Raw genomic sequence first — 13,720 nt, 5'->3', positions numbered from 1 at the left:
AGGAGCAGAAGGAAGAAAGAGGAAGGAAGGGAAGGGAGCATGAAAGGGGAGGAACGCAAGAAATAAAAGTCAAAAGAGTGGGAATGTGGAAGACAGGACAGAAGGCAGGAAGTGATTCAGAAAAGAAGAAGCGAGGAGACGAGGGGAAGGATTAAGTAACTGAAACTGTGAAGAAAAAGGAGGAAAGGCATGAAAAATGAAAAGAACTGGTGCACCTTGAAGAGAGAGCGGGTGGTATAGATGAAACGAAGAGCCACCACATGATGTAGCATTTAAAAACTAACTCCCTCTCTATCATTTCACATCTCCCTCTCCACCCCACCTCGCTCCCCTCCATTATCCATTCATCAAATGACGACCATTCCTTCATCCCGATTTATCCATACAATTGCTCATCCACTCCATTAGGCCATCGTTCCGCCGTCCTTCATCCCTGCTCTTCCGTCCCCTGGTCATCTTAAGGTAAAAGCACATCCCCTCTCATTGTGGGAAAAGCCACGCTTAAATCATAACAACATCCAGTCCAACCAGTCATTTAATCTTGCATCAAGGGATCATTTCATATCCAATCAGTCCACTCGTTTCAAGGATTTTCCAATGAATCAAGCATAATGTTCTTGATCGAGAGATCAGTCTTATTTGGCCTTGCTTCATGACTGCAATGCTCCCCCCCCCCCCGTCAATAAGCAAAAACACAGCAGTTAATTTGAAAGTAATGGATAAGAAAAAGTGTGTTTATCCACCGCGAATTAGCATGCCTGGCTAATTAACTTACCATAGCAGTAAGCTAGAATTACTGTCAGAGCCGAGGAGCTCGCCATCAGCTAACTATGTTATCTTGTCGTCCAGCGGGTGGGAGCCTGCCCTGGGTGCTACAACCGGAGTTCAGATTGTTCAGGCTTTTAGCGTGACATTAAGTATGTAACGTGCTTATTGAACTTGACTATTTCACTAAATAAATATTTGTTGTCAATGGTCTGTTGCCCGGTTGGCGATCCTCTTGTTGACAACAGAAGAAAGAGTAACTGATGCACTTTGTTTTCTCCCATGGGAGCTGTAGTTCTTTTTTCTTTGCTTACGAAGTAATTGTTTTATAAATTTCTCACCACTGATTTTTTCACTACAGCAAAAATGCTTGATCGTCAACTGCAGATGTACAGAATGGAGTATTACAGCTGGTGGAGGGGTGAGAGATTGATTGAGTTATTGCATATTACATACAGGACTGATAAGCTTGTACTTGCCACACTATCAATTCTAACTTTAGCACACACACTTAAGAGCACAGACTTAACAAAACGTTCATCTCTTTCCTGATCAATAAGAGTAATTTCATGACTTTTTCATGGTTGGCTTCTGTCAACACAGTCATGCAGAAAAAATGGTTTTTCACAAACCCCAATTGGGTTCCAACTGCTAATATTATTTCTCCTCCACACAATTGTCATGGGAACTGTACTGACTGTGTGTGTGTTTCCCTTGACAATTCCTCCAGAATGTATGTGTATATATATATATATATATATATATATATATATATATATATGGAAGGGATAAGAGGTACAAACACACATCTCCTAGGCAGCATTTTTCATGCACATAACACAGTAGGAATTTTTGATATTGTGGTTTACTCATGGTACAAGGGCTTATACATGTACAGACAAACACACACACAAATGGAGTCATATTTTTCAAGGTATATGACTTGTTGAACTCCAATGCTCCCCATGTGACAAATGGCTGTGACTCATCATCCTCCATCATGAAATCCATGAATCCCTCATTGATATCTAAATCCCAAAAAATTTCAATATGCCACAAGTCCTCAAATCAGCTTCCCTGATTCTCTCTGCTCTGGTTTCCTTTTTTTCTGACATGAAATGCTAAATGCTCATTCTGCCACATGTGGCAGTCCTCCGTGCAGCCCGTAATCATTGCAGCGCTCGATCGCTCACTCTGCCAGTCAGAGACGAGTGGAGAGGAGAGGGCCAGCTGACACCCAACACCCGCCCATCCTCCGCTTCCCCCCATCCCCACACAAACACGTACACACTTCGACAAACAGACAAATAAACACTCACACAGGCGGATGGCGGCAAACAGAAGACCCTGGCGTACAGAGCGGCACATGCGGAAAGGCCAACGCGCCTGACTATAGGGATGGGCATTGGACTCGGGCTTGGGGCTTGCTAGGGTGGAAAGGGGAACAATTTCATGCCCAAGTGCATCAGAGAAGAGAACACTGGGAACATGAGCAAACATTTTTCCACCCAGATAGGTTACAGCAATTACCCTCGCCTCTTTAACTTCGCCGCTCGCCTGCAAGCTCTGTTTCAGGTCCCATCCACGAGTCGATCCATACACTAAGTTAGTACTGGAGGGCTGGGGGTTGGGTGGGTCTCTTTCCCTCCATTACATCATTCTGGGAATGATGGGGAGACTCTTCTCTCTACTGCGAGTGCGTACTGAACAATCATGACTTGTCAGGTTGCCCGGTTGTCCGGCGATAACAAAAGTGGGTGAGATTAAATGCTCATGTTACAAAACAAGGTGCCAACTCTCCAGTTAAAGAATGGCTCCATCGTGGCAACAGTGGAGGTATGCGCATGAATATGAATATGTGAGGATCTGTGCTGACGATTAAAGTGTGAAGGATATGAGAGAACATTGAGTACATTCCTGTGTGTGTGTGTGTGTGTGTGTGTGTTTGTGTGTTGTTTGTGTGTGGCACCTCTGCTCCAGCGAACCTAGATCAACAAACGGGCCTCACTATCCTATTGGTGTTTGTCTTTTTGCCAAAATTCCGCGCTTGCCAAAAGAGAGGCGTGGACGAGAGAGCCCTTCAGACACAGGAGTAAAGATTAGAGTGAGTATTAGTACAAATACACCTTGAGAATGTCAGTTTCAACCTCAGCTTTAACTTTAAGTATTGTATCTACCATACTGACATTAATTGTACTGTAGGTTGCATGAGTATCTTCAGAAGCCAATCTTCTTATTAAGGGCATGCGTTTCATTTCATTGGTAATAAAAAAATCAAAGCAGCAGAGGCAGAAAAATATTAAGAGTCAAGTCCCAAAAATGCTGGATACTAAATTTCCCACAATACCACCAAAAGCATCTTTATGTTACAACCTTGCTGTATGAGTAAATGCCAATATCTGTTAAACTCTACTGTATGTCCTGAGTTTTTTGGGGGTCACAGATATGTATTCCCCAAAAAACCAAGATAATCCCAATGGCATCACATCTAAGACGTTAGAGTGACTGGGTACTGCTCTTCATCTTTAAATTAAATTTTTGGTAATTTGACATAATGTCATGACTCATTCCACTTGTGTAACTGAGATAAATAATGTGACTGCTTCATTATGCCTCTGCATATATGCATTGTGTGCATGACGAGCGTTTGTCTACAAGAAGCTCCGGGATGGTGAATTTAAATTGTCATTCACTGCAACATTTAGCGGAGACTGAATCCAATCCAGTATTAGAAAAAAAACTGCAGATGTCTGTGGCGTCTAATCATCTCATCTCTGCCAGCCCGTGTTTCATAATGACAGTAATCCCCCTGCTCCCTTCAGTTTGGCTCCATCAGCGAGATAGTTGGAGGACAGGCAACGTTTTCAATGACTAACGTTAGATCGACTGATTAACTCCGAAGGTAAATGTTTGATTGTCAATAACCACACTGATATTAGGAAGCAAGTCAAATCAGACCATAGATCAGTCATGGTACCGTAGCCCCTTTAGAATCTGAGCTAAATATTACCCTAGTGTCACACTTGAATAAATTCTGCACCCTGATATTCAACTCTAGGAGCACGCCCATGCCTTTCATCGCTCCACTCCACAGCTGATCCTCCCAACTGACTTTATGTCCGTAGTCGTTGCTGTGCTTTGATTTGTTGAACTGTTTGTGTTACCATTAGGTGTTTAATGATACGGCTGCAAAGAAACTCCTTCCATATACATAAAAGTTGACTGGTTGATGTTTCGATGAGGGCAGACATCATCTTCGAACCGAACCGAACTGCAATCAAAAACACAGATGACGGAACACGGCGTGCTTTTATTGTGCTTGCGTGGCCGCTGAACTGATGCTTGTGTCTGTGAGAGGCCAATAAACAGCCCCCAACCCCCCAACCCCCCACCCCCCGCCTGAGTTAAATGCTCTTTTATTGATATGCAAAATGCAAAATTGCCTCTTTATGGCTCAACACTCGGCGTGGTTTATGAAAGTTGGGGCTGAAACGGGAAGGGAGGCAGAGCGGTGGGCAGAAAACTTGAGGAGAGGGAAGAAGGCAGAGAAAGATGCTGCGTGCCTGCGTGTGTGTGCGCATGTGTGTGTGTGTGTGTGTGTGTGTGTGTGTGTGTGTGTGTACTCTTGCTCACCACTGCCGCATATTGTTCTCATATGCAGCATAAATGTATCTAGATTTTAAATTAATTTACTATATCAACACTGAGAGCTTTTCTTTCAAATAACGCCGTCCCGTCCGCTCTGTGGTTTCATGCGGTGGACGAGTAAAGGCGGTTTACCCTTTACGTCTGCAATTATTTAATTAGAATTAGAGGTAATGTTGGCACCCATTTTCTGCCATCGGTCCACCACTTTAAGAAAAATGACAACATAAGTTATCTCTGCCAGCAGCTTAGTATGACCCATGGTTATATTTTGTTTGTGTCATAGGCCCGTATAATCCAAGATCATAACAATATTCAGCAAAATCATTTGATGCTCTGCTGTGTTGACATCACCTAAATCGTTTTTTATATAAGTTACTATACAGAAATGTGAACAAACACCTTTCAGTCTGTTGTCTTTCTGCGCCCCATCATGAGTCGTCAATAGGGGTCAACCAATATGGCTTTTTCCGGGCCGATACCGATTCTTACTAATGTAAGAGGTTTCGATAACCGATATTTGAAACCGATATTTGTCTGCAGTAAAAAAGTGTCAAAATTAAGTAAAACACAAACTCTGAACACAAAACTTTGTTGAAATGCCTTAAAGCACATGTTCAATTCACAGAACCTTATTAAACAAAAAAGTGCTCGGCGATATCAGCAGCATCATTATGAAGTTGAACAAACAAACATGGGCGGGAGAATTTCTAAATTTTCTTAACTTATCGGCAAGTGGGCTTAAAAATATTCGATAATCATAAAAAATGTTAATATTGGCAACGATAATCGGCCAGGCTGATAATTGGTTGAGCCCTACAGCACGTGTTGTTTTACCCACTTCCTGCATCGCTCACTCCCCTGTCAGAAAATAGTGTCTAAGAACCTTCAAACAGACGCCAAGATGAACTCTTCATCCTTATTGGCCAATTATTACCAAGCCTCTCCAGTGCTGCTGGAAAAAATGTTGACCGAAAATGAGCCCTGGCCATTTCAACCCAGCACACTGCAAGAAATGTCCTTTCTTGATAAGACTTGATAAGTCACAGAGAACTGGTATTGTGATAGCGCCTCACATTCTTAATGTGGCTGCTGAATGAGGATGAGAGAGTCTGATGAGATAGAGGAGGGTCTGGCAGTGTTAGAAAATCTTCTATCAAGAATTTGCACGATTTTATTTTGTGGTTCTTAATTTATGTTATGATTAAAAATGTATATAAATACTGTAATTTCTTAGTAATTTACAGCATATGCTGTATCATATTTTGAGAGTGAATGTAAGCCAAAATAGTTGGGAAAAACTGCATTTTTTTTTTCCATCTAACTGTCCTGTCACACTGACAAAATGAACAGCATAAAAGAACTTTCTGTTTCATCAATCTGCTGTTTCCACATTCGACCGTTCCAGACAGGAAAAGTGCAATCGATTGAGGGTGACTTCATTGGAAAACTACAATTATGACTTATTCTGCAAACCAAGCTGGACAGACTTGACAGGAAACCAGTCAGGTGTTTAGAGCCTGTGCGCTATTTACAAAGCCGCTAACCTATTGTAGCTTCAGTAACTTATAATACTGACACTAAAAGCTCTGGTCAAACAGCAAACAGCCCACTTTGTTAGCCAATAATATTTGGTTTCATGTAGTCAGGTTTTGGAGGCACATGGTGTCTGATGCAGCGTTTTATTGATGTGCGTACACGTCACAATGTCATGAATTAACTCTGGAAAACCCTCCAGTGACCTTGTTTCTGCAGCCTCTATCAGAGCAACACAGCTAACGAATCAAGCTGACCACTAGATTGACAGTGGGTGCACAAACAACCAAGCATTGACAATGCCTTGGTGGCGCCAAAGATGGTGGGGGCCTCCCACATCAAATTCTGCTTTTGACCCTCACAAAGGCTGGGGGCCGGAGCTGAACCAGCGGGATAGTGGGATACAGGACAAGAGGCACTGAGGGGCCACTCATCATGTCAAACCAGACATGTGGGACTGTATGTGGGAGAATGGTCAGCGTCTTTCACATGGGCGCCACGGAGGCAACACATTTCAATTGTGCACAGGTAGAGTTCTGAATGTGCAGCATCCTGAACGACCCTCCGGAAGAAGCCTGGGCCGGGGTAGTCCTCGGGAATCATCTCCCCCCTGTCCCATGGAGACGCACGGGTTGTGCCGCGGCTCTCGTGTGATCAATTCAAACTGTGTGCAGTGTAAACGCGGTGCCATAACTGCAGCCGCCGCGAATTCCTCTCCGGGACACACACACACACACACACACAAGCACACAAACACACACACACAGGCGCACACACACACACACACACAGACACGCACGCTTTCACGGTCAGCGAACATTTACGCACGAATGAAACTCGACGATCACCCACGTCTCCGGGTCGTTTCCACATGTGTTCCGAATTGCCAGCCAAAGACACATTTTCTGCTTTTGAGTGAGTGTGTATGTGAGGAGGAGGAAGAGGAGTGGGATGGGATGCGCGTGTGTGGAGGAAAACGGAGGAGGGGGTCGTCCTGCGTTCACGAATGGCGCAACTTCTCTTATTTATTCATCAAGTTGACCCAGTCGGGAGCCCCGCTGGCGTCCAACCAACCCAGTCCCTGACGTTGACTGGAAGACTGCGCCAATACGAACCGATATCTGGTCGTTATCATCACACACACACACACACGCACGCGCGCGCGCGCACACAGTCGCCATGCACGAGCCACATGACAGCCTCTACTTTGCACGACACGCACGGAGAGTGTGCGTTCAGCACCTGCGCTCGCAGCCCTCTCCATCCCATCCGGCAGCCTCGCGGGTCTCCTTACCTCGTTGTGGCGCCTTGTCCACGACGTCTTCCCTGAACGTGATCTTCGCTGGAGTAACACACATACACACACACACACATACACACAGACACACACGCGCCTATTCCGCAGCTCCCGGATCGCTGTGTGGATGAGGACGGAGGATGGAGAAGCAGCAGTGGAAAGCAGCGGTGCCTCTCTCTCTCTCTCTCTCTCTCTCTCTGGTTCACAGGCAGAGCTCCCGACTGAAACGTTCCCGGCAACCGATTGGTGCTCGGCTGCTCCTCTCCGCTGCTCAAGGAGGGGCCAAACAAAACGGCGGGGACCGAGGATCACTGGAACATGCAGGGGCGATTCTAGGACCAGAGCTGTAGGGGTTGCTGAGCATCCAATGATCCCCCCCCCCAAAAAATCCTTTTTTCTTTTTTAACAAAAAACTGTACATTTTAACGTAATTTTGGACAGAATTTTTGAAAGAACAACATCAGACTTTTTGCGCTCGGGGAAATCACTGTGACTGGAAAACTTACTTTAACCCTGAGCCGAAAAGCTTGAGAAGCACTAAAAACGGGCTAAGCACGCCTATGCTAACATGCAAACCAAACCATTCCATGTCTTCTTTGTTATTATTATTATTATTATTATTATTATAAAGTGGTGTTGAAAGGTGATGTATCTTTCTATTTCATTCAGGCAAACTGTAAACCACGTGTTTCCGAAATGCGGTTGCTTTGGGTAACAGTTTTTCTGAAGGTGCAAATAATAAACACTTTGTATGAATGATGTGTCAAAGAGAGTTCATCTCTGTTCTCCAGTCTAATTCAATTTGCTCCCAATATGTTGATTTATTTTTGAAAAAAGCATTAGATCAGCCAGTTTTTACGAAATGATCTGAACTACGGACTATGATTTGTTCATACTTGAAGCAGAAATACACAACTTTCCTATCGCAGTGTAACAGCGAAAGGAGAGGCTTAAGAGGCTTCAGTTTGTTTTCTTTATACTAGATTGGGATTTTTACAGTTGTTTCCTGCTCTGGACAGTAGCCAGGCTGCTGGTATTGAGTTAGCCGTGAGGCTAACGCTGCGGCGAATAAATGCTAGGAGCCAGAAAACTAAGTGGGAGCTTCAGTGAACAAACTTCTTTCTTCTCCTCCGTTTTCTCCAAAGTAGTGTTGAAAACTTCCTCAGGAGCTCTGAGGAAAAGTACCTGCGTCCTCAACGTCATCTTACTACTGCAGTGACCAAACAGTAACACCACCTGGAACCACTAGGGACACAACGGTTGTGTATGTCTTAAGACACTTGGTCAAAACTGGTTTTGTCCTATTAGAAATTACAGAATAAAGAGGGAGAATAATGTAGAACCAGATTTTAAGACGGTGATATTACAAAAGAGACGAGTTGCTCATTACAGGCATATGTAGAGCGACAATCACTGGCTATGTTGCTGTACTATTATATTTCTTTGCCTGTGATACTTGGATGCACATGTGCTGCGACTGAGGAATGAAACTCTTTTCAACCTAAACAAGGATCACCGACTCAAACTGAGGCATACAGCAGCATCACTGAGGAGAAGTTATTCTGAGGCGACGACTTCAGCCACCATTACCATTTTAGCAGCGTAGCCGCCCTTTCTGCATCCGCCATCACGTTGAGCACTTAACTTAGATGGTAGATACAGTAAATGGGTCAGAGCGGAGAGAGAGAGGGAGAGAGATGTAGAGACAGTGCAACTAAAGATTTGTTTGCAATGGGCCCCCAGGCCAATTCATGATTGAGTGTTTTATTGCACAATTGAAAAACTAGATCGACCTACACTTGCAATAATTGACCTTGATTCCATTATCCCATTTCCTTGTTAGAGAGAGGTCTATACACTGTGCAATGATGTACAGCACCAGTATACTCCAACATGACACACACCTTGATTCCTTCAAAGTAGCTGAATCAGCAGGTGGCCTAAAGGTTAGAGGAGCCAGCTCGTGACCGGTAGGGTCGCCAGTCGATCCCCAGACTGGCAGGATTAAATCTGGGTGGGAAGTCGAGGGTGCAGTCCCACGTCGCTGCTCAGGTCTGTCAGAGCGTAACAGATTGTGGTTGTACTGGGTCGCGTTCAGGTGTGAATATGTGTAACGGTGAGCAACTGTGGCTCAGGAGGTAGAGGGCCGCGCACTCACCGGAACGACGATGGTTTGTTCCCTTGCAGAAACATAAGTACACACAATAACATCCATGGTGTTATTCTGGGGACGTTAGCAGGATTTTCATTCATGTCCTGTAGACTTAACATAACTTAAAACTAAACTAACCGTATCCCTCAACTCTGGCCAAAACATCAGCTTTCCTTAATGGGTCACAAATTCCCCCCTATTACCCAGTCTGAAATTAGTCCCACATGGTAAACGCACAATCTTCGTTGTTAAATTCGAACATACTGTATAAAAAGTCCCCATGCACAACTTACATAAACACAGGAGTCGGTAAGACAGAGACGTGAACACAGGAGTCTTGTAGTTGAGTCTCTAGTCTCTCCAACTGGAACAATGTCAAAAAACTATTTCACAGAATAAATAAAGTTTTTTTTTAAAACGGCTGCTGAGGATAGGCAAACCTGATGTTCACGTCCCATTTCAAAATGTGAGGGGAGAGAGGATTTAGAGAGAGAGAAGGTGAAAAGGTTTGCTTTTTATTTTTCAGAGTCAGCAGGACCCACCCTATTATTAAGAAAGGCATTTTCCAACTACAATTGTCAGTGCTATTTTTTGAGAGAAAAATGTGAACATAAAGGATGCTAGATGAACGCTTCCATATTTTCCTCTTTAGTTTACGCTTAAAAACGCCCAAACTCAGCTCCTCTTCTTACATTGGCAAAGTAGAGTTAAACCCAATTCAGTACTTACAAATATTCATGATATTATTAAATAATTTCAAACTGAATATGACTATGGGCCATTTCTCTTCCACGTGATTTTCACCTACTGGCAATCAAAAAGTACATTACCAGCATTTTTGAATTTAACTGGGGCAACAGCTTCGATGAAGATGCTTCTTGGAATTTGTGAAGAAAACTTACTTAAACCTTCAAACGTTATTATGCAAATGGAAGTTTGCTATCACCAGAGTTTTTAGTGCATCATTACATCCAGAAAATATTCCTGTTGATTTATCTATAGCAGTGACAACTGTGGAACTGCAGCAGCTTGGTTACATCACCGGGCTTCAGTTTCAGGACCACGGCCAGTGACCACAAAACGGGCCAATATTGTGTGAGACGCTCCGTGTACGTTTTGAACTCTGCACACCAGACTCCTGACAATCAGCATCAGAGTGTTTGCAAGGGCAAGTCCACCTGAGATCGGTGGCGTCACGCCATCTGCCTCAGCTCGCCCTGCAAGGTGAGGTTTCGGATCGCGAAGGTTGCCGGGCACTGCCTACGTGGGAAACGCATGAATCCGTCAGCCATTAAGGGAAACACGAGCTCATATTCAGGTTCATAATTGATTGAACATGCCAACCCCGTGACACTGACATTTATTACATCACCATGCAATCCTGAGCCTCACGCTTTGCTTTACACGAGTGCATTTCTCCCTCTATCTCAGAGTGAGAAAATGCTCATGCAAAGTAAAGGAGAGAAATATCAGGCTGTGGTATGATAGCCCCATTATGTTTGGGGCATCATCCTCTCACAGCTGTGGCAAACCATTTCCCTACATAACACTACTGAGACGTCTGTGCAGTCCCTCTCTCTCTCTTGAAGGAAGGCAGCATAATGAATATTTATCAGTTCACTGGGTCAAGGTGTAATATCCGCATTTTCAACATGACACAACACGTGCCCTCACCCCTCATGTATGTGGCAGGGCATCCATCACCGGGGGTGGAATCGTTTACAGCCTGGCCTTGCGCCACCTGCTTCGCAGCCTGCCAGCAGCTCTGTTTGTGTCTTCATTAGCACTCGACCAAACTACTCTAAAGCCACATGTCAGAAGGCTCTGACCCCCGACTCACATCGAATTAAGTCAGCAACCCTGCGGTTTGTAATTTTGTGTCCTCGACCAATTCAGATTTCTATCCTGCGAAAACCTGGTACTTTTCTTTGGGTCTTGTGATCGAAGTCCAGAAATAGCAGTGGTGAGAAACGGAAATTGGAAATGCTATCCCAAAAGTGGATTGTTATCTTAGAAAACCCATAACCCCTCTTATGTGGCGTCACAGGCCAAGTATTAGCAATGCAGGTATTTCCCATAAGAATCAATATTACAAAAAAAAAACAAGTTAGCGGCAGGCAGAACAACAAGTACTAATCTAACTCTCTCCCAAGCTCTCTCAGACATCTGAAGCGTTTGCATGAGCGTTGCTCTCGAGGCCATCAGCACATACCTGCCGTTGCAACACAGTGGATACAATAGCAGGCGCAGGGAAGTACATATTGATGGGAACCGGGAATAGTGAGCAAAACTACAATATATGTATGTTGTTGTTTTTGCCTAAGTAGCCAAGTTAGAAGGCAAAATTAGATCAAAACAGATCATGGACAGGTCAGTGAGGACATTGCTAAAAAAACGTCAGCTTGTTATAATATCATATGGATACCAATTGCAGGCTTTTTCTATCTGCAGTGGCTGAGGCTTACCTGTGGCCGGAGTGCATTATCCCCACTGCACACTGGACGAAAGAAATTGATCACCTTCAAAAAGGCCGCCGCTAGATTGATCCCCGAACAAATGCGATGAGCTTTATCCATAGTTCATCCCCTTTGGTTCCTTTGATGTGGGGAAACTTGCTGATCTGCCATGTCCTCCTTTTCTAATAAAGCTGTCATCAGCTGTCGATGAACACTTTCGTGGCATGGCTCCAAGCTGCCTTAGATCAATAGTGGCTGTCAGGGAGTGTTCCCTGGGCGAAACAAGGCTGGGAGACACATGGTAAGCAGAACACAAGGGGCGGGGGGGTCTAGGCAAGTTTCTGATTGGGTACGGACCCTGATTTCAACAGGAACAGATAACACTGTGTTTACAAGTGGTAACAAAATTCCGGGGTGGTGACACTCAACTGTCCATTGAAACCTGATTAAGAATGTGAGAGATACAGGATGTATAGTAGCTGAATTTTCGTATGTATGTGTGTGTGTGTGTGTGTGTGTGTGTGTGTGTGTGTGTGTGTGTGTGTGTATATATATAAATATATATATAGATATATAGCTTCCAGCTCAAAGAATATATATATAAATAAATATACACTCACACACACACACACACACACACACACACACACACACACACACACACACACACACACCACTTCAGAAGATCAACGGCTTTGCCAGCATCATGCATATTTCATCAAACAACATGCAAGGCTGTGGAGCGTGTAGCTCATGTAGCTTTGACATCTTCACTAACCAGTCGGCACTGATAGACACACGGCCAACAGCTTCAGTGCTGGAAATGTACTGTTAACATGACAGACTAATAGAGTGACAGCGATTCTTCACTGCCCAATGCCAAAGCGTGGTCACACGATAACAATGGCCTCATGTCATGTAACTCCTACTCTCATGCATTCATTTTACATGAAATGACATTCTGTCGGATGTTTGGAGATACATGGCTGAATTGATCTTTGATTCTCTATTTCACACTAAAAAGTCTGCAGCCATGCTAGCAGCTCTGTGAGTCAGAGGTGTTAGCCACATGCTGACTTCACCAAGCTAACATCCTCACAGTGACAATGTTAACTTAACATATCATGTTTAGCATGTTCAAAATCTTAGTTAAGTAAAATGTTAGCATGCTAACATTTGCTAATTAACACGAAACACAAAGCACCACTAATGATTATGGGAATGCCTTTTCATTTGCAGTTATTTTTTCAGCCAGTACTCAACAGATCAAATTCAGTTATTAACAAATTCAAACAATTTAATAACTGTAACAGTCACTCATGCTAACTTTCTATATTCCAAAAAAGGGAGCTTTTTTCCCTTGCCTTTACTTCCCGTGTCTTTCCAATTCTGATTCTGACTGGCGTGATGATGGCACTAATTGAAAAGTCAATACATCCCAAAATTATTACAATCATCTTGGAGTCAACCTCAATGTCCATAAAAACTTTAAAAAGCAATCCATCCAGTATTAATTTAGAAGAAAAGTCAGGACATCACCGAAATAAATAGCATTTATCCTCTGAGAACCATGAATGTCTTTACAAAACCTTGTGCCAATTGGTCCAGTAGATGTTGACATGATTGGGGAATCATTTTGACTGGAGAAGAAGTCAGGAGATCAACAAAGTCATTAGGATTTATCTTGTGGGGATCATGAATGTCTATGCTAAATTTTGTGGCAAACCATCTAGTAGATGAGTAAATATAGGACAGGACAAGTCAGGGGATCACTTAAGTCTGTAAGGTTCATCCTGAGAATATCTGTACCAAATGCCATGGTAGTTTACAGTAATAGCTCGGACACACTACGTGATCCAAGTCCTAAGA

The 13,720-nt window shown here is 43.7% G+C and overlaps 1 protein-coding gene across 1 annotated transcript in view; it reads right to left on the bottom strand.

The window, feature by feature from the left end:
* dlgap3 (discs, large (Drosophila) homolog-associated protein 3) overlaps window positions 1–7,475 on the bottom strand; it is a 118,661-nt gene extending 111,186 nt beyond the window's left edge. The window contains exon 1 of the mRNA XM_035621015.2: window positions 7,241–7,475. The gene's annotated coding sequence lies outside the window, so the exon portion shown is untranslated. The remainder of the gene's footprint in view (window positions 1–7,240) is intronic.
* Window positions 7,476–13,720: the final 6,245 nt, after the last annotated feature.

Source organism: Scophthalmus maximus, chromosome 22 (assembly GCF_022379125.1).
Source record: "Scophthalmus maximus strain ysfricsl-2021 chromosome 22, ASM2237912v1, whole genome shotgun sequence".
Classification (NCBI taxonomy): domain Eukaryota; kingdom Metazoa; phylum Chordata; class Actinopteri; order Pleuronectiformes; family Scophthalmidae; genus Scophthalmus; species Scophthalmus maximus.
The sequence above is the reverse complement of the archived record's forward strand: the minus strand, read 5'-3'. Positions and strand labels throughout refer to the sequence as shown.